Source organism: Meriones unguiculatus, chromosome 1, assembly GCF_030254825.1.
Source record: "Meriones unguiculatus strain TT.TT164.6M chromosome 1, Bangor_MerUng_6.1, whole genome shotgun sequence".
Taxonomy (NCBI): domain Eukaryota; kingdom Metazoa; phylum Chordata; class Mammalia; order Rodentia; family Muridae; genus Meriones; species Meriones unguiculatus.
Genome location: NC_083349.1, coordinates 130,021,235 through 130,037,363, shown reverse-complemented (window position 1 = coordinate 130,037,363; position 16,129 = coordinate 130,021,235). Strand labels below are relative to the sequence as shown.

Genomic DNA, 16,129 nt, shown 5'->3' with positions numbered 1-16,129 from the left:
CATAGTGACAGAGAGACTAGAGTTCACATAGTTTGGGAGGATGGGGAGGCGGTGATTTAAAGCAGAGTAGCCTGTTACCTTTTTCCTATTCTCTTTGGCAAAACACATATAACAAAACTCACCCTCCAACCACGATTCAGTGAATCAAGTAACTCACTCAATCCTGCAACAAGTCTCCAGAACCTTCACCTTCTTTCTTTTTCTTTCTTTCCTTCTTTCTTTCTCTTTCTCTTTCTCTTTCTCTCCTTTCTTTCTTTCTTTCTTTCTTTCTTTCTTTCTTTCTTTCTTTCTTTCTTTCTTTCTTTCTTTCTTTCTCTTTCTTATCATTTTCTTTCTTTCTTTCTCTTTCTATCTTTCTTTTTTTTCTTTCTCTCTCTTTCTTTCTTTAAATGAAAATTCTGTCTCTGCTAACTGGTGAAGCTCCTTTTGTATTTGCCTCAGCCCCAGTAACTATCCTCTTTTCTGTCTCTATGAATATGATGTCTCTAGCTGGACGCCTTATGTAAGTGCAATAGAATAGTTTTGGTCTTTTTTTGTCTGGCTTGTTTCACCTAGTATAATATCCTTAAGTTTTATCTATGTTGTGATGTCTGATAGCTTGCTTGTCCACTCATCTATTGGCAGACACCTGGGTTACCTCCAACACTTGGCTATTTTAAAGGGTGCTGCTATGAGCAGGGGGTACAAACATCATTTCAAAAACTCTGCTTTTAATTCATTTTAGGTACATATTAAAAATGGGGTTTTTATCTGGGATGAAGAAAATATTCTAACATTAATTGTGTTGATGCTCACACAGCTTTTGATAGAAAAAAACAATGATTTGTACTATTTGTAAGCATGTGAGTCATATCAACAAAGCCTTCACATATAACACACACACATGTACACAGAGCATGCATGCACATACACAGACACACATGTACACATATACATGCACACACACATGTGCACATGTGTAGGCTCACATGCACACATATACACATGTGTGTGTTCACACACACAGATACAAACACACCTCAACAACCTGTTCTCTTAGCACACCGTCGAAATCAGCGGCAGGGAGAAGACCAGTGTGCCGAAGCGTGTGTGGAAACTGGCTTGATGGCATCCTTGAGCCTAATTTTCATGATCTTTGCTTTTTCTTTAAGCCAAAAAGCATCTATGACAAAGACTCAGCCTGTTGCTTGGTAATGCTGATACCGGGGCTGATTGACTGGACAAAAAGATGAAGCATGATGCTGTGACCCAGAGGAAAGCACCAGATTCTCAAGCATTTTATAGCTCTATGAGGGCTTGTGGAGCCCAAAGGCTCACTGTCCCAGAGCCCAGGATCTGCCCATTTGGTCCAGAAATACACTGAAGCTCTAGTTCCCTTTCACTCCTCTGTCTTCTTTCTTGTGAGAAGATGCTTGAACCAGCACCAGGAGGGATTTGAGAAGAAAAGGATGAAGTAATCGGAAAGTAAAAAGAGGGCTCTGGCGAGATGTGTCAGAAGTAAAGGGTGCTGGTCAGCACACGGTGAAAGGAGAGGACTGACTCCCACATGTTGCCCTCCGATGTCCACCTGCGTGTAAATAAATCCAATAAAAATAAGGGATTCGCCACTTGAAAGTCGCTTAAGAGCGTATCATCATGAATGAAGTGACGTGATAGACTCATACATAATTCTAGTATGAACTTTAGCCCAGCAAGGCACACACCTCAGTGAGCAGCCTTCTATACTAACACACTTTCAAGGTGTTCTTTCCTTTTGTTTCAGCTAAAACTTCTTGAGAAAAGTAAACCAAGAGTACTCAGAAGTGTTTCTGTCACAGTAACCTTCAGATATGTGCTCCATGGCCTTGAGCTAAGCAACGCCCAGAATCCATCTGCCATCGTCCTTGAACTAGAAATTTCAACTGGGCATGCTCGACAATTCACACTCTAAGCTGAGCCGGCTCAGGAATGCGCACCAAAAGTGTTTTCCTGTGCAAAGATATATAGTTCCCCAGATTCCATACTTCACTTTTGGAGTGACTGTGGTGCTCTCCATATCTGGGACAGTCAACCAGTTTTCCTTCATCTTTCATCTTCTGGTTGTGTTTTATTTGCCTCATAAGAACCAAGAGGAGGCTCCATTGTATTCTGTTACATTAGCAGAAGTCATATTTCCATGGGTTTCACAATTTGCAGTTAAATTTTGTGGTATTTCTCTGGTTTGCTCAAGTGAGGGAAATGTGAGCACCCTCTACTGGCCATTTATGATAACGTCAGTAAGCTTCTGAGAAAAGCTGTCTGCTGACTTCCTAAAGTTTGTGGTTGTTTTTCATTTGTTTGTTTTTTGTTTTTTTCCGAGACAGGGTTTCTCTGTGTAGCCTGGGCTATCCTGGAATCATTTTGTAGAGCAGGCTGCAGACAGCGATCTGCCTGCCTCTGCCTCCCTGAGCACTGGGATTAAAGGCTGGTGCCACCACGCCCTGCTAACTGTATTGTTTTCTTTAAATGACTCAGAGTTGACAGGATTCTTTTTGAATTTATAATGAGGGAATCAGGGCTGAGACAGCAAGACTCAACCTTGACTTGCACCCCAATTTGCCTACCAGGACTTACCCTGGCGATCCAGAAGGTCAGAGTTACTCAGACCGAAGTGGTTGTGTTTGCACTGGTCATAGTTGGCTCCTTGCACATTCTCTCTGCACAGGTGCTGGCGGGAGGAGGAGGCTCTGAGGAGCTCAAGCAAGGATACCAGATAAGGTCCCATCAGGATTACATTCACATGCCCGTCTTAGTAGCAACTGTGGGAAACCTAGAATGTAACCTAGCATTTTTACTCACATTCGATATACTTTAGTTGTTAATTTTTATTAAATAGATTTATATGGATGTACAAATATAAATATTTTAAACAATTAGAATAATAGCTTAAAGATATCTTGAAATATCTACCATATTTCTGGCAGATTGGAAAATGCTGGTTAACTCCATGCACATATTTTTAAGAGAGATACAGGAGCAGAAGAATGTTGCTGGTTTTTTTTAAAGATGCTGTTTTGTGTAGCCCAGGATAGCTCTCCCCTTGCTATGTAGCTGAGGATGACCTGTCACACAGTGCCATGTGTGCCGCCACACTCCGTGTGTGCAAGTGCTGGTATTGGGGAGGAAAGCTAGGGTCACCTAGGCAGCAGTCTACCAACTGAGTTACGCCGCCCCCCATACCCAGAAGGTTGCTATTTTGAGAGATGGATGTTAAAAGTAGATGAATTATTATTGGAGCAATGAAAATGTCTTTGAACTTGGTAGAGATGGTACTTACACAAGCCTCACCAGTGAACGGGTGCTCATTTTTTTTTTTAATGATAATTTTATGTTATGTAAATTTTAATTCAAAGAGAAAACTAGATTTAAAAAAAGAAGACTAGTTTTCAGGAACTCTCTTGGAACTGCTGGCCATTGAGATCAGGGAAGCCTATAGGCTACCTGCAGACATTCGCCTTTCCCCACTTTCTTCTAAATTCACTTCCCCAGTTCCATGCCAGTTCTATGGGAGACCAGCTGCTGTGGCCAGGCCTCCCCTCATCAATTCCCTCACCTCTGGCAGATCATGCCGCTGCTCTTCTCCTCTAGCCTTCCTCCCCCCTCCACTTCATCAGGCATTCCCATGGCTGCCAGAGAAGCAAGTAGGTGAGCCTCACTCTCCTCCTCGGCCCTGGCTCCATAGCCTCTCCTCACTCCCCAACCCTATCCCCAGGGCACTAAGCAGATCCTGGTGGCACAGCCTGCTTTCCTCCCACCTATGGACACCCCCCCCCTTCCAAAGCCCATTCCTATTCCTGTTAGTTCCCAATACCTACCATTCTACTCTGATTCCCTAGGAGCCACATCTGGCAGAATCCCCAAACCATTGCTTATGAGGCAACACTCTCCTAAGAACTGAGGGCAGCAGAAACCAACCAACCACCACCAACAAAACCCACCCAGTAAAGACAAGACCGGATATCAGCACCTAGTGTTGTGGATATAAACATGTTTTTGTTTTGGTCCCAGGTATGGGATGTGGGTCTGATTCAGATGGTCCGAAGCTGCAGGCTATTTACCTCACGAGGGCTCTGAGAGACGCTCTTTGCCAGCTGCAGATAGTTTAAATTTGAGGACTCTGGAGAGAGAATAAATGTCAGAGCTCAGAAAGTGTGGAGCTCCAAGAATGAACAAGGCTGCTCCTGCTCCCTTCTTGCTGATCTTGGTTGCTGCTGTGAGACAAGAGGTTGGAGATCTTTTGAAACGAAGATTGGACTCGCTCCAAGGAACTCTACAACCCTAACCCACAGGAAGCAACTAAGAAAGAAAACTGAGCCCCCTCTTCCACTAACCCTTTCTCTCTCTTACCTGGTCTGAAGGGATTGGGGTGGAGTAGGGAGAAAAAGATAAAATAAATGTAAATAAAAGAGTTTTATAAAAGTAAGTCAAGAAGAAAGAATTAGAAGAAAATATCAGAAGATGGAAAGATCTCCCATACTCATGGCTTGGCAGGATTAATATAGTAAAAGTGGCCATCTTACCAAAAGCAATCTACAGATTCAATGCAATTCCCATCAAATTACCAACACAATTCTTTACAGACCTGGAAAGAAAAATTCTCACCTTCATATGGAACAAGAAACCCAGAATTGCTAAAACAATTCTCTACAGTAAAAGATCTTCAGGAGGTATCTCCATCCCTGATCTCAAGCTGTACTATAGAGCAACAATACTAAAAACTGCATGGTACTGGCATAGAAACAGACTGGTGGATCAATGGAATCGAATAGAAGGCCCACACACTTATGGACACCTGATTTTTGACAAAGATGCCAAAAGCATTCAATGGAAAAAAGACAGCATCTTCAACAAATGGTGCTGGTCTAACTGGATGTCTACATGTAGAAAAATGCAAATACATCCATGCTTATCACCCTGCACAAAACTAAAGTCCAAGTGGATCAAAGACCTCAACATAAAACCAGACACACTAAACCGCTTAGAAGAAAAAGTGGGGAAGAACCTTGAACTCATTGGCACAGGAGACAATTTCCTGAACAGAACACCAACAGCACAGGCTCTAAGAGCAACAATCAATAAATGGGACTTCATGAAACTGAAAAGCTTCTATAAAGCAAAGGACAGTATAGTCAGAACAAAATGACAGCCCACAGATTGGGAAAAGATCTTCATCAACCCTATATCTGACAGACTAATATCCAGGATATATAAAGAACTAAAGAAGTTAAACAGCAAAAAAACAAGTAATCCAATTAAAAAATGGGGTCAGAGCTAAACAGAGAATTCTCAGTAGAGGAATATCGAATGGCAGAGAAACACTTAAAGAAATGCTCAACCTCATTATCCATCAGGGAAATGCAAATCAATATGACCCTAAGATTTCACCTTACACCCATCAGAATGGCTAAGATAAAAAACTCAAGAAAAAGCACATGCTGGAGAGATTGTGGAGAAAGGGGAATCCTCCTCCACTGCTGGAGGGAATGTAAACTTGTACAACCACTTTGGAAAGCAATCTGGTGCTTTCTCAGACAACTAGGAATAGTGCTTCCTCAAGATCCAGCTATACCACTCCTAGGCATATGCCCAAAAGATTCTCAGGTACACAATAAGAACATTTGCTCAACCATGTTTGCAGCAGCTTTATTTGTAATAGCCAGAAGCTGGAAACAGCCCAGATGCCCCTCAGTGGAGGAATGGATGCCCAAATTGTGGTATATCTACACAATGGAATATTACTCAGCAATAAAAAACAAGGAAATCATGAAATTTGCAGGTAAATGGTGGGATCTGGAAAAGATCATCCTGAGTGAGCTATCCCAGAAGCAGAAAGACACACACGGTATATACTCACTCATATAGACATATAATATAGGATAAACCTACTAAAATCTGTATACCTAAAGAAACTAATCAAGAGGGAGGACTCTTGCTAAAATGCTCAATTCCTATCCAGAAAGGCAAAGAGGATGGACATCAGAAGAAGGAGAAAAGAGGGAACAAGTCAGGAGCCTGACACCGAGGACCTCTGAAAGGCTCTGCCCTGCTGACTATCAATGTAGATGGCTGAGACTTATGGGCAACCTTTGGGCAGAGTGCAGGGAATCTTATGAAAGAAGTGGGAAACAGTAAGATCTGGAAAGGACAGGAACTCCACAAGGAGAGCAGCAGAACCAAAAAATCTGAGCACAGGGGTCTTTCCTGAGACTGATATTCCAACCAAGGACTATGCATGGAGATAACCTAAGACCCCTGCACAGATGTAGCCCATGGCAGTTCAATATCCAAGTGGGTTCCATTGTAATAGGAACAGGGACTGTCTCTGACATGAACTGATTGGCCTGCTCTTTCATTACCTCCCCCTGAGGGGGAAGCAGCATTACCAGGTCACAGAAGAAGACACTGCAGCCACTCCTGATGAGACCTAATTGACTAGGATCAGAAGGAAGGAAAAGAAGACCTCCCCTATCAGTGTTCTTGGGGAGGGGCATTCATGCAGAGGGTGGAGGAAGGGAGGGATTGTGACGGGAGGAGGGAGGGAACCACAGGGGTGATACAAAGTGAATAAAGTATAATTAATAAAGAATTTTAAAAAAAGAAATAAAAAAAAGTAAGTCAACAACCTAGAATAACAACCATCCCAACCGGAGTGCCTAGATGCCAGATTAAAAATACAGTAACAGCCAGGACAGTATGTCTCCACTAGAGCCCAGTGCCACTACTACAGTAAGCCCCAAGAAATGAAATGTCGAAGCACAAGATAAAGACCATAAAATAGCCTTTATAAGTATGTTAAAGTCCTTATAGAGGAAATGAAGGCAATCCATTAAAGAAATCTATGAAAACACAAACAGTGGAAGGAAATGAATAAAACAGTTCAAGACCTGGAAGTGAAAATAGAATCAATAAAGAGAACTCAAACTGAAAGATACCTGGAAATAAAAAATTTAGGAATTCAAACAGGAACCTCAAGGCAAGCCACATGAACAGAACACAAGAGATAGAAGAGAGAAAATATGATAGAAATATGATTGAAAATATGATAGAAGAAATGGCTACATCAGTCAAAGAAAATGTTAAATCTAAGAAACTCCTGACATAAAATTGTAGTTTTCCTCCTCCCTGGGCAGGGGTTGTTGGCCACCAGCCCACAAAGGCTGGAAGGGCAGAAGATGAGGCCCAGAGCTTGGAAGGTCAGTGAGCAAGACAGAGCTCAAACACTCTGGGAACCACTTCAGGGAGCTAGTTCAACTTTAATTTCAGAACACAAAGGCTGTGTCCTTGGGGAGTGGGTAGAGGGCTCCAAGGATAGATCTACAAAATTGGTTAAAACTGGGCACTTCAGGGATGCTTGATTTGCATTAAAAAGCATGCTCCTATCCTATGAACAGGAACATAGTACCTAATTATCCTATAGGTTCAGGGAGAGGAGAGCTAGCAGGGAGCTGTTTCAAAGGCCATATATCAAATGTGGTTAGGGGCATCTAAGCCTAAATACGCTCTCCACATAAAGTCAGGCAGAGAGCAGGAGGCCCTGCTGGGGAGAATGAGTCCTGCACCATAATGCTGCGCTCAGAATGGCTATCCATACTGGGAGGACTGCAACCTCAAACAGCAGGGTCTTTCCAACCCAAAATATCCAGGAATACTATGAAAAGACCAAACCTAAAAATAATAGGAATAGAGAAAGGAGAAGAAACAAAGCTCAAGGGCCCAGAAAATATTTTCAACAAAATCATAGGAAAATTTCCTAACCTAAAGAAGGAGATGCCTATAAAGGTACAAGAAGCATATAGATTATACCAGAAAAGAAAGTCCTCTTGGCTCAGAATAATCAAAACACTAAATGTACAGAACAAAGAAAGAATATTAAAAGCTGCAGGGGAAAACACCAAGAAATATATAAAGGCCATCCTATTAGAATAATACCTGACTTCTCAAAGGGAGACTTTAAAAGGAAGAAGGGCCTGGACATATGTGCTTCAGACTACAAGAGACCACAGATGTGAGCTCAGAGTTCTGTACCCAGCAAAACTTTCAATCTATGATAAACCCAAATTTAAACAATGTCTATCTACCAGCTCTACAGAAGGTAAAGCTTCAACCTAAGGAGCTTAACAACATCCAAGAAAATTCAAGGAATAAATAATCTCAGACCAGCACAAACAAAATAGCAGGCGTCACAAATCACTGATCATTGATATCTCTCAATGTCACTGGTCTCAATTCTCCAATTAAAAAAGACACAAACTAACAGAATGGATGTGATAACAGGATTTCTCCTTCTGTTTAATCTAAGAAACACACTTCAACATTAAAGATAAACATTAACTCAGGGTGAAGGATTGGAAAAAGATATTTCAAGCAAATAGATCCAAGAATCAAGTTTGTGTGGGCATCATAATATCTGACAAAATAGACTTTAAACCAAAACTAATCAGAAGAGATAGGGAAGGGTACTACATACTAATCAAAGGAAAAAATCCACGGAAAGGACACTGTAATTCTTAACATCTAGGCCCCAAACACAAGGGCACCCAAGTTTATAAAAGAAACACTACTATATTTTAACTCACATAAGGACTCTTACACGCTGAGAGTGGGTGACTCCAATTCCCCACTCTTGCCGAATAGACAGGTCATTCAGACAAAGTCTAAACAGAAATGCTAGAGATAACTGAGGTCATAAACCAAGTGGACCTAACAGATAGTTAAAGGACATTTTACCCAAACACAAAAGATTATACCTTCTTCTCAGCACCTCATAAAACTTTTTTGGAATTGACCACATATTGGGGAACAAAGCAAAGTCTCAACAGATATAAGAAAATTGAAATACCCTGAATCCTATCTGACCACCATGCACTAAAGCTGGATATCAATAACATTAGAAACAACAGGACGCTTACAAATTAATGGTAACTTAACACTTCATTACTGAATGAAAAATTGAAAATTTTCTGATGGAGTTTACAGACAGAAATTGAGAAAGAAAAGAAAATCTTTCTAGTAGTGAATGAAAACGAAAGCATAACAAACCCAAACTTATGGGATACAATGAGGACGGTTCTAAGAGGCAAGTTCATGACACTGAATACCTACATAAAAAAAGGAGGGATTTCATATTAGTAACTTAATAGCACATCTGAAATCTCTAGAACAAAAGAAACAAAATCATACCAAAAAAGTAGATGTCAAGAAATAATCAAACTCAGTGCTGAAATCAATAAAATAACAATAAAAAAACAATACAAAGAATCACTGAGACAAAAAGTTAGTTCTTTGAGAAAAATCAGTAAGGTTGACAAACCTTTAGACAAATTAACTAAAAGGCAGAAAGAGAAGATGCAAATTAACAAAATTAGGCATGAAAGGGCGACACAACAGATGCTGAGGACATCTAGAGAATCATAACGACATTCTTTAAAAAACTGTACTTAACCAAATTGGAAAATCTAGAAGATGTGGATAATTTTCTTAATACATATCATGAACCAAGCGAGGTAACCCACATTCAAACAGACAAATATGGTATGTATTTGCTTATATGTGGATATTAGCTGCTAAGTCAATAATGAGCAAATATAACCTGTAGAGCCACAGAGGCTAGATATAGAGTAAAGGGCCATGGGAGAGGCCTAGATATTCCTAGAAAGGGGAAATAGAATAGAGAGTTACATATGAATGGGGTGGGGACTGGAACTGGATGATCAAGAAGGAAGGGGGAGGAGAGAGGGGACTGAGGGAGGAAATACATGGACAGACATCTAAAATCAAAGGCCATTTGAGTGGCAGTATGGAAACATAATACAGTAGAAACTTCCTAAAACATATATGAAGGCTATCTAAATGAAATTGCCAAATAATGGAGGAAAAAGAGCCCCAACTGGGCATTTTTGGTCACTAAATGCTTCCAGTACTGGGAATGGGTTATATCTAATTAAGTTGTTGGCCAAAGGGGTCCCATGAGAACCCCCAAATAACCCAGGCTGTTGCCAAGGCTATGGATTGCTTTTCACAAACCGATGGCAAGACCCTATTGCTGAAGACAATACCTACACAACTCGGTGAACATGCAGAGGCTGAGCTGGCACCTGGGAGTCTTTGCCCTATGGGCTTGTCTTCACGGTACCAGAAGGTACTTTGTATGCTACCAACCTCGTCAGTCTACAGCGGTGTTCTGCATGACCAAAGGCAGTGGTGGCACAAAGCTTGTGGGAGTAACCAGGCAATAGCTGATTGGCTTTGAGGCCCACTCCATGAGATAAAACCCAAAGCTAAGACTGCTTGGGTGACTGAGAACTTGAGACTAGATAACCTAGGAAGCTAGGAGAAAATAAAATTCTACCATGCTACCAAAGGAATGTAATAATAAAATGACTCCTAATGGCATTCCTCTATACTGATAGACCAGAACCTTGCTCAGACATCATCAGAGAAGCTTCCTCCTGCAGTAGATGGGAACAGAGACCCACAGGCAGACAATATGCAGAGAGTAAGAGACCTCAGAACATTCAGCCCTAAATGGGCTGTCTCCAAATCTGCTCAGGGCTCAGAGAACCCTGTAGAAAAGGAAGTGGAAAGAGCCAGAGGGCATAGAGGACATCAAGGAAACAAGGTCTTCTAAGCACAGCAGAACTAACACAGGTATCAACTCACAGAGACTGAGCAGCGTGCACAGTGCCTGCCAGTCTGAGAACCACATGCAAATGAAAATTTGGTTTTCTCTCAGAGAGTCTCTCTGGAGGAAATACCTCTTGAGGGTAGGCCACATGCCCAGTCATAGATGGCCAACCAAAAATGAACTCAATGACCTCTTTGGAGGTCCTTGTTTCATAATATGTTCTGTCAGGGTTCCCCCCACTACGGGTCATATATATATATGACCCGTTTCTGTTTGTGTGCTTTCATGGGATTCCTGAATGTGGGAATGAGCGGGTCTCTGCATCTTTTTCTTGTGCCTTGCCTTAGGCTTCTTTCCTTCTGTTTATTTTGTCCTATTCTGATTTGTTTAATCTTACTATATTATATTTTATTATTACCCCTTAGAATCCTGTTTGCTTTTTCAAAGAGAGATGGAAAGGGGGTGGATATGGATGGAAGAGGAGGTAGGAAGGAACTGGGATGGGCAGAGGAAGGGGAAACCATAATTAGAATATATTATATAAAAAATCTATTTTCAATAAAAGAAAATTAAGAACAGCAGATGAAAGCAGGCTGGGCTAATACTTGTTTTCTCTCAATTGGGATGTGAGGAAGGAATGATGTGTCCAAGCTCTGAAATGGCTAAAAAAAAGAGAAAGATGTCTGTTCTTCATGTCATAGAAACAACACATCAAAAGGAGACGCTAACATTCTCTTTTATTTTTCTTGAAACATTTACAAGGGAGAAAGGAAATGGAAAGAGGTAGCCAAGTCCTTGTTTTCTTTTTAGAATTCTGCTGATGAGGCCAAAGCGTACAGGAAGAGATTCTGGAAAATACCTCCACCAGAGGATAAAGGAAAGTATCAAGTTTAAAAAAATATGAATTTTTTTAAGGAAGAGATGCCACACGGACCGTGACACTCAGAGCACTAACTGCACCAACACAGCCGAGAGAGGCCATGCGAGGCTGACCTTGAGTGAGTCAAGGAGGGAAGGACTTCCTGTTGGAGGGCTGACAAAGCAGTGGGGCGCCCTCACTAATGGGCTGTCAGGTGGGTGGAGGAAGCATCGTTGTGGCTTTGGGATGAAGGACCACCGCGTTGCTCTGCATTAGGTCACCACCAAAAGCTCTTGCTTCTGTAGGGTGGTGTGCTTTTAGGGAATGCAGTGACATTTAAAAAAAAATGACAGTCTTATTCTTACAAATCCACCTTCATGGAAACTGTAAACTAAACGTTTAAAGTTCTTGAACAAAGATTACTCCTTAATGCCTAGACAAGAGTACTTGAGAGTGCACTGTGGGAGGGGGAAAAAAAAAGATCCAGAACCTGGAAGGACTAAAGGGAGTTTGTAAACCCTACTTTCCCAAGGACAGACGTTTCCCCTTCAGTAAATGGGGTAGGTTGCCCCAGGATATGCTTGATCACATGTCGGTGGGAGGTACGTAGGCAGGAATTACATCAGGATGCATGTTTGCCCCCGATTGGACTATGGCGGAAGTACCATAGTGGGTTCTATCCTTATGGACCCCAGCGGGAGGTACCGTAGCCTTGTTCGTTCTACCCTAACATAATTCAGTGATATTTCCTGGGAGTCCCGGGTATGGACATGGCCAGTGTTAACTAAAACTTGCTTTCATTCATCATGGTTGTGGATCTGGTCTTTCTCCCTGCAATTCTCGGGTTTAACAGTACCCCTAAATTAAGACATTAAGAAATCATTCTTTGCAAACAAGTTTTCCCATGAGATGTTGAAACACGTATAGAGTTTCCTTTGGATCAATCAGAATTAAAGCCGTGCAGACTAAAGCGCTGTCTATACAACTCCTCGTAGTTTAGGGAGTTCAGGGTGGGGGTGGTGGACCCCACTCAGGCCAGTCTTTTGGTGTCATTAAAACAAGTTCTGGGTTGTTTGACACACTCTCTCAAGTTTCTATTGTTTATTATTGGAGCGTGACAAATGATAAAATCTTATGGAAGAACAACATTGGGTTCTGCTTAGTTTGGAAGGAATTGAAAAGCAAACTTTTTTTTTTCCTAATTAAAACCAGTTGCTTCCAGAAAGGAAAGAATAAAACTGTATCCATCTAAAAAGTATCCAGAAGGGGAAGCTGGTCTTTATTCGGCACTATGCTGAGGATCAGCCCTGAGTTGCCAGACATAATTATGCACAGAACAGCCTTCGGATGGGGTGAGTGGGTAATTATTTTACTCTGAAATAACCTTATATCTCAGCCTTTGGAAGCCTCCCCCCACCCACCCAAAGAAAAATTCTTGATGTCACACATTTGAATTCTAGCAAACTCTGTAAGTCAAGGCTGCCATAGCTTTGTCTGTATCAGCTTTAAGCATGTCTTAATTGCAGGAGACTTGAGAATAGCCAATGTCCCCATCTGGAACTGGTTTCTATAAACATTTAGGCTTAAATGCGGACAGCTGAAAAGCAAGAGTCCATCCTGTGAGAACACACTGTTTGTATACACGCTGCAAGCACGTTGAGGTAAATGGACAGACTCACTGGCTGGTGACAGGGTCCTCCTCTGCTTCTCATGGGGAAACTTGTTTGTAAAGAATGATTTCTTCATTTCATTTCAGGGGGCTGGGTTTCATTCTTTGTCCTCCTCAATGCATCATCAAGCTAAAATCATCTGGTCCTTCAGGGATAAACTTAGTTCAACTATTTTAAACATGTAGTTTGCTATTTACAAATCTCTAGATTACTGGTCTGTTTCAAAATATTTGTGTTTCCCAGATTCTAGCCAAAACAGCAGTGTCTCCTTGTACAGGCAAATAACCTTTAAATCATCCATAAAAATAGTGGGAAACACATGCATGCACACGTGTATGTGTGGTGGTGTGTGTGTATGTGTGTGTGTGTGTGTGTGTGTGTGTGTGTGTGTGTGTATGCGCGTGTGTGCGTGTGCGTATGTGGTATAGTGTGTGGTATGTGTGGTGTGTATGTGTGGTATTGGTGTGTATTGTCTGTGTGTAGTGTGTGTATGTGGCATGTGTGGTGTGTGTATGGTCTGTGTGGTATGTATGTGTGGTGTGTATATGTGGTATGTGAGTGGTGTGTGTGACTGTGTTTGTGCCATGTGTGTGCTGTGTATAGTATGTGAGGTATGTGTGATGTGTGTGTGGTATGTGTTTATGTGTTGGTGTGTATGTATGTGGTATGTAAGATATATGTGATGTGTGTGGTCTGTGGTATGTATGTGTTTGTAGTGTGGTATGTTGTGTGTGGTGTCTTGTATGTGGTGTGTATATGGTATATGTGTGGTATGTTGTAGCATGTGTTTTGTATTTGTTGTGTGTGCTGCTTGTGTGTGGTGTGGTATATGTGTGTGTATGTGTGCTATTTGTGTGTGTATGGTGTGTGTGTGTATATCTGTGTCCCCTTTTGTGTGTTTGTGTGTGGTGTGTGTATATGTGTGTCCCCTTTTGTGTGTTTTTTGTGTGTGGTGTGTATCTGGGTGTCCCCTTTGTGCATGTGTGTGTGTCGTGTGTGCATGGGTGCAGGTGAGATTGCTGTGGTTTGCTGTCTACCACCCTGCTTCAGTGAGAGAGGTGTCTCAAGGGAGCAAGACAGGCAGTGATACAGAAGGGCTCTGACAGCCTTCTCTGGCACCTGTGCACGAACACATATGAGCAAATTTCAAGATACTTCAGGATACTTAGGCAATTTTTCTTAAAATTTCTGGAAATCCGCTTCTTTATGCCAGTTTTGAGCAGATCATGAAAGGTAAGGTTTATTCTGATGCCTGCTGAGTAACCTGAGCAAATGATTTACTGATTCCTTCTCTGTGTCACCACTTAAAGTCTGAATTCTAAGCACAGGATCGATTCTGTTGGCTACTGAACTACATTTGTACAGACATCAATTTATTGTGATTAAGCAGAGCTTGCATTTGTGGCTTCCCAGCATGTTCCCCTGTCTTGCTTTGGCATTACAGGGATGCAGTTGCAAAGTTGTTTTTTTCTTTACCCAGGGCATTTTTTAGGGGTGAATTTGCAGCAAGCACTGGACAGAGGAGGTAATACCTTCACTCAGACCAAGGCCAGGCTCGCTTCTCCTTGCTAGAAAAGCATCAGGTCCTCCAAGCTATGTTCTTCAGCAGTGACAAACTCCCTACCTGGAACATAAACAAATGGAAAACTGGGCTAATGAAACACCATTGCTTCCTGGACATTAAGAATGTTCTTTTTGTCTTTGGCTCAAGGGTTTCATGTCTTACCAACATCTATGAAACAATAATAGGCTAACTTTCTAGTTTATAAATGGTGTCAGGGCTCAGACCCAGCTCTTGACATTGGGCACATTCAATCAAGTGATATGATTCTTATCCATGTGGTAGTGCACAGTAATGACGGGGCTGGCCTGTGGTGAGCAAGGTGCCTACTGTGTGTAATTTAAGGCCTGTCCCAGGTTCATACAAGAGGCAAGTGTTAGCCCTCTGTTGACAGCAAGCGCTTCTTTAAGTTTAGGGACCTACTGCTTTTCTGGCCTCATTTAGTCCCAGATCTACAGAGAAATGCAAACTACCACACGGATGTGTCACTTTATTAGCAATGAAAGTGTGACAAAAGGAAGCTTAGCAAAGGTTGAAGCTTGGCAAAACCCGGGGCTGGAAAGGAGCTAGAACCAGAAGGGTCTTCACGTACATGTGTGACTGACATGCCAGCCTGGAAGGCAATTCAGCCATATTTAAGAGGGGCACAGCCAATGGTTCAGGAATTCCACTCCCCGTGCTTTTTCTGGATAGACTTCGTTTAGGTGCCCTGACTCATAGACTCAAGGTTTATTATAGCAATATAAGAAAATACGTCTTATTCTAGTTCTAGGAAGGATTGCGATAAAGAATGAAATGGAAGGGCAAGGGTGACCTGCTATGGAGAAAATCTTAAAAAGAAAAAATCCAAATACTTTGGATTGAAATACCCAACTTGTAGGCAGGACACATGTGGTCCTGTTTATCCAAAGTCATCGGCAGAGCCCAAAAACCTGCCAACGTACACCGTGGACCAGAACTCCTGGGAGTGTAAACAGAAACCAGGCAAGGGTAAATAACATTCTCCAAGAGCAGCGACTCTTAAGAGGTTCAAACAGGGCAGACAGGCACCTGGAGCGCCCACAGCACCCACTGTGGTGTGGAAAGGATTCCTGAGGGTGTCAGATAAAGCAGGATATTGAGATAAGTATTCACTGGGCTATCATTTTGTAAACACTTGAACAAGTGCTTTTTCCCATTAATTCACTTATTTATTCACTTTTCATCCTCATCAGAGCCTGTTGCCTCCCATCCTACCCCTTACATACCTCTCTTCCCCATTCTCCCCTCTCCTTCTCCTCAGAGAAAGGGGAGGTCCCCCCTGGGTACCAATGTAGCCTGGCACATTGAGCTGAAGGACTCTTCCACTGAGGCCAGACAAGTCAGCTTAGTTAGGGGAAAATGGGATCCAAAGGCAG

General features: G+C 42.0%; 1 pseudogene; it reads right to left on the bottom strand.

The window, feature by feature from the left end:
* The window catches only part of LOC110558982 (laminin subunit beta-4-like), a 124,939-nt pseudogene that overhangs the window by 65,319 nt on the left and 43,491 nt on the right, over positions 1-16,129 (bottom strand).